Source organism: Capsicum annuum, chromosome 1 (assembly GCF_002878395.1).
Source record: "Capsicum annuum cultivar UCD-10X-F1 chromosome 1, UCD10Xv1.1, whole genome shotgun sequence".
Classification (NCBI taxonomy): Eukaryota; Viridiplantae; Streptophyta; class Magnoliopsida; order Solanales; family Solanaceae; genus Capsicum; species Capsicum annuum.
Window position 1 is genome coordinate 181,436,015 of NC_061111.1, and position 9,069 is coordinate 181,445,083.

The window sequence follows — 9,069 nt, forward strand, 5'->3', positions numbered from 1 at the left end:
TTATCTTTCTGAACTTTTCTGAATGTACTTTAGTGATAGCCTTGCTAGATACCCATTCGCCCCTTACTTTAATCATGTTAACTGCAGCTCATCCATGATTAGGCAATGGATTACTGTTGACATTTGGTGCTGACGAATAAAATGTAATAACCTTGTGATTAATCAGATCTTGAATCTTATGCTTTAAGCTAACCCAATCCTTGGTGTTGTGCCCCACCGCCCCTGAATGATAAGCATAATTTTGGCCGGCATGATAAAATCAGGAGTTAGAATTGATAAGATTTGGCTGGATAGGATGTAAATGACCGACATTCTTCAATATCTCAAACAGTTGGGTGCAACTTTCGGCCAACGACGTAAAGTTTTGGGGAGGTCTTTTTTAAAGGTTTGGACGTGGAGGGTTATAACTACTCTGGTTAGCAGGAGGGGGTACTTGGTGATAATTTGAAGGTGCTTGGATATTTGTTCGATTATTCAAAAAGGTGGCTTGAACGTGAGGCTGATAACTCGATTGTGAGACTTGTTATTGGGGTAAAATATTTGGCTGTGGAACTTGGTATTGGTATTGGATATTTGGGAGTGGAGTTTGGTATTGGGATTGGACATTTGGAAGTGGAGCTTGGTATTGGTATTGGACATTTGGAAGTGGAGCTTGGTATTGGGGCTGGGTGTAGAATACATGCTGAAAATTTGGCGACGGCGGAGAGGAGAAAATATTCATATGCTTGAATTTCTTCTTCAATTTAGCAACAGAATCAACAGAGATAGCGCCTACATCTTTCTTTTTCTTTTTTAAGAACATAAAAGTCCCAAATGATGTTGGAGTTCTGACAATCTTTCCCATTTGAATGCCTTCCTCTAGCGATTCCCTAATTTTCACTAAATCTGTGAAAGTCGCTCTGATAGCAGATACCATCCTAGTATATTATTCTCCCTCCTGTGCACTAAAGAACACAAATAATATCTCTTCCTCAGACATGGGAGGTTGTACCTTAGTAGCTTTTTTTCTCTAATGAAAGGCATAGTCTCAAAAACACTCATCATTCTTCTGCTTAATCTGGTCCAATTAGTATCGGTTAGGGACTATTTCAATGTTAAACGTGAACCTATCAAAGAAACCCTTATCCAATGCCTTCTAACTAGTCTTTCTTTTCATTTCTTGAGACGTAAACCAATCTAAGGCTTTGTTGCTTAGGCTTCGGCTGAATAAGCGCATCAATAATGCCTCATTTTTTCCTACCCCCACCATTTGATCACAATACCTTCTCGGGTGGGCCATCAGATTTCCAGTACTGTAGAACACTTCAAATTTAGGGATCTTGTATCCTTTTGGTAGATCTACTCTAGGGTGAGCACAGAGAATATTGTAACCTAGGCTATCATTGTCCCCCATCCCATGAGATTCCTTGATCCTTATAATCTCTTTATTTAGAGCCAATAACTTCATTTCATGCTTAGTCTTCCACTCTTTCTCTTTCTCCTCGTAATAGCCTATCTCGAGATTAGGAAAAGAATTATAGATGTCAGAGGATACGATGATATGAGGAGGATTTGGAAGGAGAGCTTGATTTTGAGGGTGTGAGGAGGTTGTTGGTAGCTGGGGAGGATATTTTAGAAATTGGGAAAGTTTTGTGAAATTTGAAAGTAATTTGGTGGTATCTAAGAAGGATTTTATGGGTTTGAAAATGAATTTTGTGAGTTCGGAGATAGATTTGGTGGATTTAGGGATGGATTTTGTAGATTTGGGAGCGAATTTTGTGGATTTGGAAGTGGGTTTTATGGGTTTGAGAGTGGGTTCTGGGGATTTGGGAATGAATTTTATGGATTTGGAGATGGATTTTGTGGGGTTAGGGATAGATTTTATGGATGGTACGCATCTGGGTTATTTTCTTGATTGGTGTTTTGGACTAGTTGAGAAGCAGAGACGGACGATATATTAATTGGCTGATCCCTGAAGTGGAGTATCGTGTCCTCCTAGAGTGGGAGCATTGACAGTGATGTCCAAGTTAGCCAAATCTTGAGTATGATTCATCTCCTCCTGAAGCATTTCCAATTTTCTCACGAGTTCAAAATCATCTCGCTCTGTTCCGCTATTACATTGTCCCTGATGGTCAATGCATTCTGTTCATCATTTTTAGTCATTTTTGAATGATGGTCAGAGGATGGGATTTTATGCACTTTTGATTGGGTGAGGGATGTTCTGCCAGCTTATTTCAAGATGGAGTAGTTTTCTATTATCTGTAAAGTAAAATTACTCAAAGGCAGATGTGTTAGTTCCCGTATGTGATAAGTAATGCAAGATACTTGACAAAAAGTAACCACATAGAGTTGTTTGTGCCATAGCCAAATTATTCCACATGAGCGTAGTGGATAAATTTTCCTTTGACTTCAAATGAACACACATAAGAACATAAGGCAGTTATATCACGTAAACATTATAATAGCGTGTACCCTAACTAGGGTGACCCTTTTTGAGCCAAGGGTTTGGGCCTAACGGATTTTGAAGAAAATATATATTTTTATAAAGTCAATCCATTATCCCCCCCCCCCCCCAAACTTCATAGATATGAAAAAGGGCATAAATACCTACAAAAGATAACAAAAGAGGGATACAATCTTTAGGGGAAAGGGAAATAACATAAAAAAGATACGTTCTACGCAGGGGAATAGAAAAGCTAGCTACTGGATGCTCCTTCGTGTGCCTTTGCCTTCTTAGTTTTGTTCACCTCCTGCCATATTTGATACCTATTGATTCTCATATGACTCCCGCACAACTGTGCCTTGTTGTCATAGGTCATCCTCTCTATACTATCAATCTGAGAAGCCATGTTATCATCCAAATCGATTAGACACTGTCTCACATTATCAGCTTCCTGCTTGGCCCACTTCAACTCTTCCCTCAACATACGTATAGTCAAAGCATCCTCCATATGCATCTGTCGGTTTGCGATTTCACTTTTCTAAAATTCATCTCGAAGCCTGTGGAGTCGGATCTGATGCTCTGATTCTATATCAACAACCCGAGTGGGCACATTCAGCCCCAAAATTAATGCTCTAGCGAGACTCTTCTTTAACCACTCCTTATAAGTGTCGCTGACTTCAAGTTCATACTATATACGGAAAGAGACTTTCGTCCACCCTCTTCTTCTCCATTCGTTTACCATGTAGTCTTTGAACGAAGATTCGCCTTCATTGTACTCAGTAAAGAATCTAAGCATAGACTTGATTTGGGGTGTCTCCTGTTTGATCTTGAATTGCCTAAGAACTCTACTAGGATTGTAGGGACGGGTTCCTCTGAGACCTGGAAGCACTAGAAAAAGCCACTCACCCCCTCGAATAGTGTATCTCCCTGGATAAAGATATTTGATGGACCATTGGACATCGTCATCCCTTAATCTCCAAAAGTCCTAAACCAAAATCCCGAAAATACTTCCCTTTTGAACTTGTACATGAACAACCACATGTCATGCGATGATAAAAGTTCCTACCTCATTTTGTGATTAGGTTGTACTGTTCTAGAATTTTTCACCAAATGCATCATCATCCACCACTGCAAGATGAGGTTGCAACCTTGAAAGAAATGACCCTCGGCTTGACACCTTCCTAAAGCTCGATTTATGTTGGCTACAATCATGGGAGCTAAGTTATAGAATACATTTTTAGAATCGTACTTTATTTTGTAGAAGATTGTGTGGGTCACTGTGACAACTCTTGGATGAATTATGCCATTTTTCCCTTGTGAAAACACCATAGTTCCAAGTAGGCCTACCGTGAATGCAAATGCTCTTATCTCCTTCTATTTTGCTTCTGACTCAAATTTAAGTCCGAACTTATGAAAAGCATTAAATCTGCCAAACCGACGATACAACTGATGAAAAGAAATATTTGCTCCATCACGTTCCCTTAGCCAGGTGTCATCGTCAGTTAAAAATACCTCCTTAATCTTTTAACGGTCCCACACAACTGGGACTAGAATGTTCTTATCGGTGTCTCTCTTCTCTTGAAGCAAATTTCAATACTTTCATAGAAAATCAACACCTCTTCAATAGTGGGAGTCAATTCAACATCCCCGAAGCAAAACACCATATTCTGATCATCCCAAAAGGTCGTCAGTATATGGATCATTTTGGGCCAAGCGTCCATCTCGATCAATGAAGGTAGATTCCCGATGTGTGTTCTAACAATCTTTCTCTCTTCTGCACTCATGTAATCCCACTATAGTTTCAGGAAGTGGTCGGGTCCTGTAACCATCTTGAACTTTTTGCGGGAATACAGTTGAGCCATATCCTACACGAAAGTAGACAAAGATGAGCCTTCTCCCCGACCCCAAAGGATAATAGATTGGATTAAACAAGTATATATTTCTTCAACACCTAGATATGATTCGTCTGTAATTAACTTGAGGTCAATAGATGCAGGACAAATTTTCTAATGGGCCCAATACCCCCTCGGGTATTGGGTCATCATAGGCTTGTGCCTAAAATAAGGTTTTGGTTTTGCTTTATCCTAGGTGTCTAGAGTGGGTTGGAACCAGGTTCTCAAGCGGACGACTTCGGTTTGAAAATACGAACAACCATCAAACGAATCACGTGCTAATAAATCGTCGTATTTCCAATACTTTATTTGGAATTGAACAACAGGGACCGGGATATCCATGAAACCCCAAAACAGTTTATAAACAAACGCAGAAATATTCTATGAGATGTAATAATTAAATACCGCAAAATGGAAACATATAAATACGTAAACAGTTAATCAAAACACGAAATCAAACATTTGGTTAGAACCTAGTTAAATATCCCCAGCGGAGTCGCCATTTTTATTTTGCGAGAAAATTTTGACTTTTTTTTAGAGTCGTCACTTAATTTTGAAAAGGAATTAAAAAACCTTTATAAAATATTTTAAATGATCCAAAACAGAAAAATCGTTTAAAATTTAAAGATTCTGAGTAAGTGGTTCCTATTAACATTTTAGGAAGGTGTTAGGCACCTAAAACGTCCGCTAATTTGTGGTTATCTGGACTGTTTGAAAACATCTTTTGATTAGCTTCTAAAAAGATTAATCTGTTGAAAAGTGATTGATTTTTTAGAAAAAACTTGTGTAAAATAAATTTAGGCGACTTAGTAGGGATTTTAACTAAGTCTGAACAAAACTAATAAATAAATAAACACATAAAAGGGTAAAGGGAGGAGAAAGTAAAGGATTTAGGCCATTGGGCCCAAATCAACGAGACCTGTCTTAGTCTAATTGAGATTTTGACCCATTTCACCTGTCCTAAACTATTTTTTCAGGCCCGTTGGCCCAAAATCTATTTCACCTGTATTAAATTTACAACTTTGGCGTCGAGGCCTATGAATGAATAATAAAATGAAGGAATAAATAAACAAATGAACAAATTAAATAAAAGTAAAAGACAACAATAATAATATGAGACTTTTGAGTCTCTTAGCTGCTTCAAATGTGGGACTTTAACCCATTCTTCTCCGGTCGTCTCTTTATATCCATATGCCACGATATCAACTTGGGATGCGGTCTTTTGAAAAATTGACTCGGGTCTAGAGGGCCTCAATGGCCCATAATACACATGCAAAGAGAAAAGAGCCCGTGTAGGACTCAAACGTATCCACTTGCAAAAAGAGAAGTGAAGTAATTAATATATATCCTAAGGTCAATATTTAAACACATACTAAATCATCACGTATAATAAAGACATACAAAATTAATTTAACAAAAGTAACTTCCAATTATGCAACACACAGGAAACTTAACAGCAGTAACAACAAAAACCAGAAATATACATGGTTTAAATCCAAAATATAACCCAAACTATGCCCTGTATTCACTTGTCCACTATTTCAAAAGAAGTTCATCACTTTTTATTACTTGTTACCCTTAACATGCTGCAAACGCAAATACTTTTTCATGTTTTACCCTTAACATTGACTACTTATTCTCTTAATCATTCTTCTGCTTGAAATTAAACATCAGAAAGAGGCAAAATTAAACAACAATAGCAAGAATATCAAAAGAGCAAGATATAGTAGGGATAAGCAAACTTAAAATAATTAAAATTAGCATCATAAAATACAAGTCTATCCCGATCTTCTATAAATATTTACCTAAACTAACTACTAATAGCAAAAGACAAGTTCTACCAATAAGAATAAGCACCAAAGAATACTCCTATAGCAACATCTGAAGACATAAATCTTAAAGCAAATCTAAAATGTTAGAGCTACCAAAGGGCTAAAAATGAATTCATATTTATGCTTAAATCGACGGAATAAGGATATCATAAGAAAAATTTCCATATACGAGATTGTATAATCACTAAAATAAATATCGACAATGAAAATCTCATGAACTAGACAAACTCTCAAAAATCCCTTTTTGATCCCAAAGAAAAGAATACCTCTAACTATTTGCAAGAAATCAATATTGTCAGCGAAAACTCATGAATCAAACAAACCTTCAAAATTCCCTTTTTCATCCCAAAGAAAAGAAAGCCTCTAACTATTTTACAGAAAAATCAATAGTGAACAAAACAAATTCCCAAAGTTTCCCTTTTTAATCCCAAAGAAAACTTCTAACTGTTGTAGAAAATCAATATTGTCAGTGTAAGATTCATGAACAAAATAAGCTCTCAAAATTCCTTTTTTTGGTCCTAAAGAGAATCCCTAACCACGGTAGGGTGAAAAAGCAACAAAACAAACTAAAAAAATAAATTATTATTTGTAACAACAAGCGTAAAACTCGAATTGCAGCTATTCTCCAGGCGTGGCCTTACAAAACTTTTGAAAGTTTTAGACCCTGAAATCTATAGTCAAAGAAAAACCATGAACCAAGTTCAAGAGAGAATATGCAAACAACATGGCTTTTTAACGTCAAAGACAACGAACAAGACCAAATTTCAGTAGTCAAAGCTTTATAACAGTAGACAACACTCCGGAATAGAGACCCCCTAAAAACATAAATTCGACAGACATGTATACCTACTGATTCATACTATAATATTAGGGTCGTTCAACACCGATAATCATGAGATGCTAGACTTATCCATTATTAAGCATTCACGGCCAATCAACACCATTAGCACACGATAATGAATTCGGTCAACAATAAAGTTGAAGATTACAACGCAGCCATAGCTTCCACAAAACAGAACAACATATCATAACAAACTAATCCTATGGCCTTCATAGCCATCTACAGCTACTCCCCGCAAACAAACAACAACATAAACCTTATAAAGAAGGATATGAAGAAGAAATAAAGACACGATAACAGAAACAAAAAATGAAAAAGGTGTTACCTCTTTCTGGGCAGCAAAACGAGATAATGGGAAAACGTCAGGATTTTGATCGCCACCGGAAGAGCTTCACCGCTCTTCCGATGATCTTTCCAAAAATATTTTTTAATGAATAAATTGATTGTGCTCTAAAATTTCTCTTCCTCTACTTTTTTTTAGAATTTTGAACCAAAAAATTTTCATAAAAAAAAATCTCCCCTTTTTTAGTTGTAAGGAGAGCTATTTATAGAGAACAGAGAGAACCCCCCTTCAAAAATTTCTCCACCGATGTGGGATAAAGACATTTAGGGGAAAATTGGGAATTCCTCAAAAAGGAATTCAAAATTTGAACTCCGGATCAGATTTCCCTAACGGATTTGTACCAGTTTTGTTGTTTATTGAGAGAATTCAATGGGGGGTTGGCCAATAGAATTTTTGTGAAACAAATTCCCTCAAGAACCAATAGAAATCCACCAACTATGTATGGAATAGTACCATCGTGGCCGAGATTCGCATAATTATCCATTATGGTACGTGAGGTGTCCAATTTCTAAAAAATTCATTGACAAAATGGATTGAATTGCGGGTCGGAACCAGATTCAGGTTTGTTGGGTTCGCGATTTGGTCGTTGATATTCGATGTTGGGTTGGGTTTTAGCAGATTTGGGTTGAGTTTGGGTCGATTTGTTGTGCTTCGATGGTGGCTGGTTACTGAAGGTATTGTCGTTGGTACGGGATGCTATTGTCAATGGTGTTGCCATTTTTGTCGATGGTTTAAAGAGAAAGAAAAGGGGTGAAGGGTATTGGACCCAGGTCAGCTGGTGTGGGCTGAAATATAGTTGGGCTAAAATTGGCTCGGTGCTGTTTGTTGGGCCTGGTCCCATTTTAATTAAAAAGGGGTTGCTGAAATTAAAGGGGAAATGGGTAAATTAGGCTATTTTGGCTATTTATTAAATAGACAAAAGGAAAGTTTATACAATTGTATTTAAATTTATCCTAATTAAAATTCAATCGATCAATTGCATTGCAATTACGGTCGAATTAATTTCAATTAAGGTTCAAATTTAATAAATTGACTAAATTAAATCGAAATTCGATATGAAATAACACCTTGTTTTATCCCAAGCTTCTTGATTTAATAAAATCAAATGCATATTTATTCAAATAAATTATTTTGATAATAAATTATATTAAAATCAAGATTTTAATCATTATATTTATTTTCAAAATAATTCTTGACTAAAATTCAACATTCCATAGAATAAATATTGAAGTAATCAAATTATATAATCTCGTATAACTGAAGACGATAATATATAATCACTACTTAAAATGATCAAATTACGTACAAAGAATATTTTGAAATTTTTTTATTCGGATGAAATAAATATTTTGCTTTTATTAAAAAACGAAGAAACTCAAGATTAAATTTAGTCATGGAGGGAAAAAATTAGGTGTCAACAAGAAATATTAAGGCTAAGGTTGATAATCAACCATGTCTTACACTTGCAAATCCCAATTGGGAAAATATAATTGATATTGATGCTTCAGATATTGGTAATGGTGGACTTCTTAAGTAATATTCCCTAGAATAAAAGCGTGTTTATATTGTTCAATTCTATTCTAGAAAATGGAATGTCAGTTAGAAAAATTATGCAATTGTAGCAAAAGAAATTCTTGTTATAGTTAAATGTGTTCTAAAATTTCAAGGCGATCTTTACAATTAAAAGTTTTTAATAAGAACTGATTGTCAAGATGCAAAATTTATCTTTAATAAATATT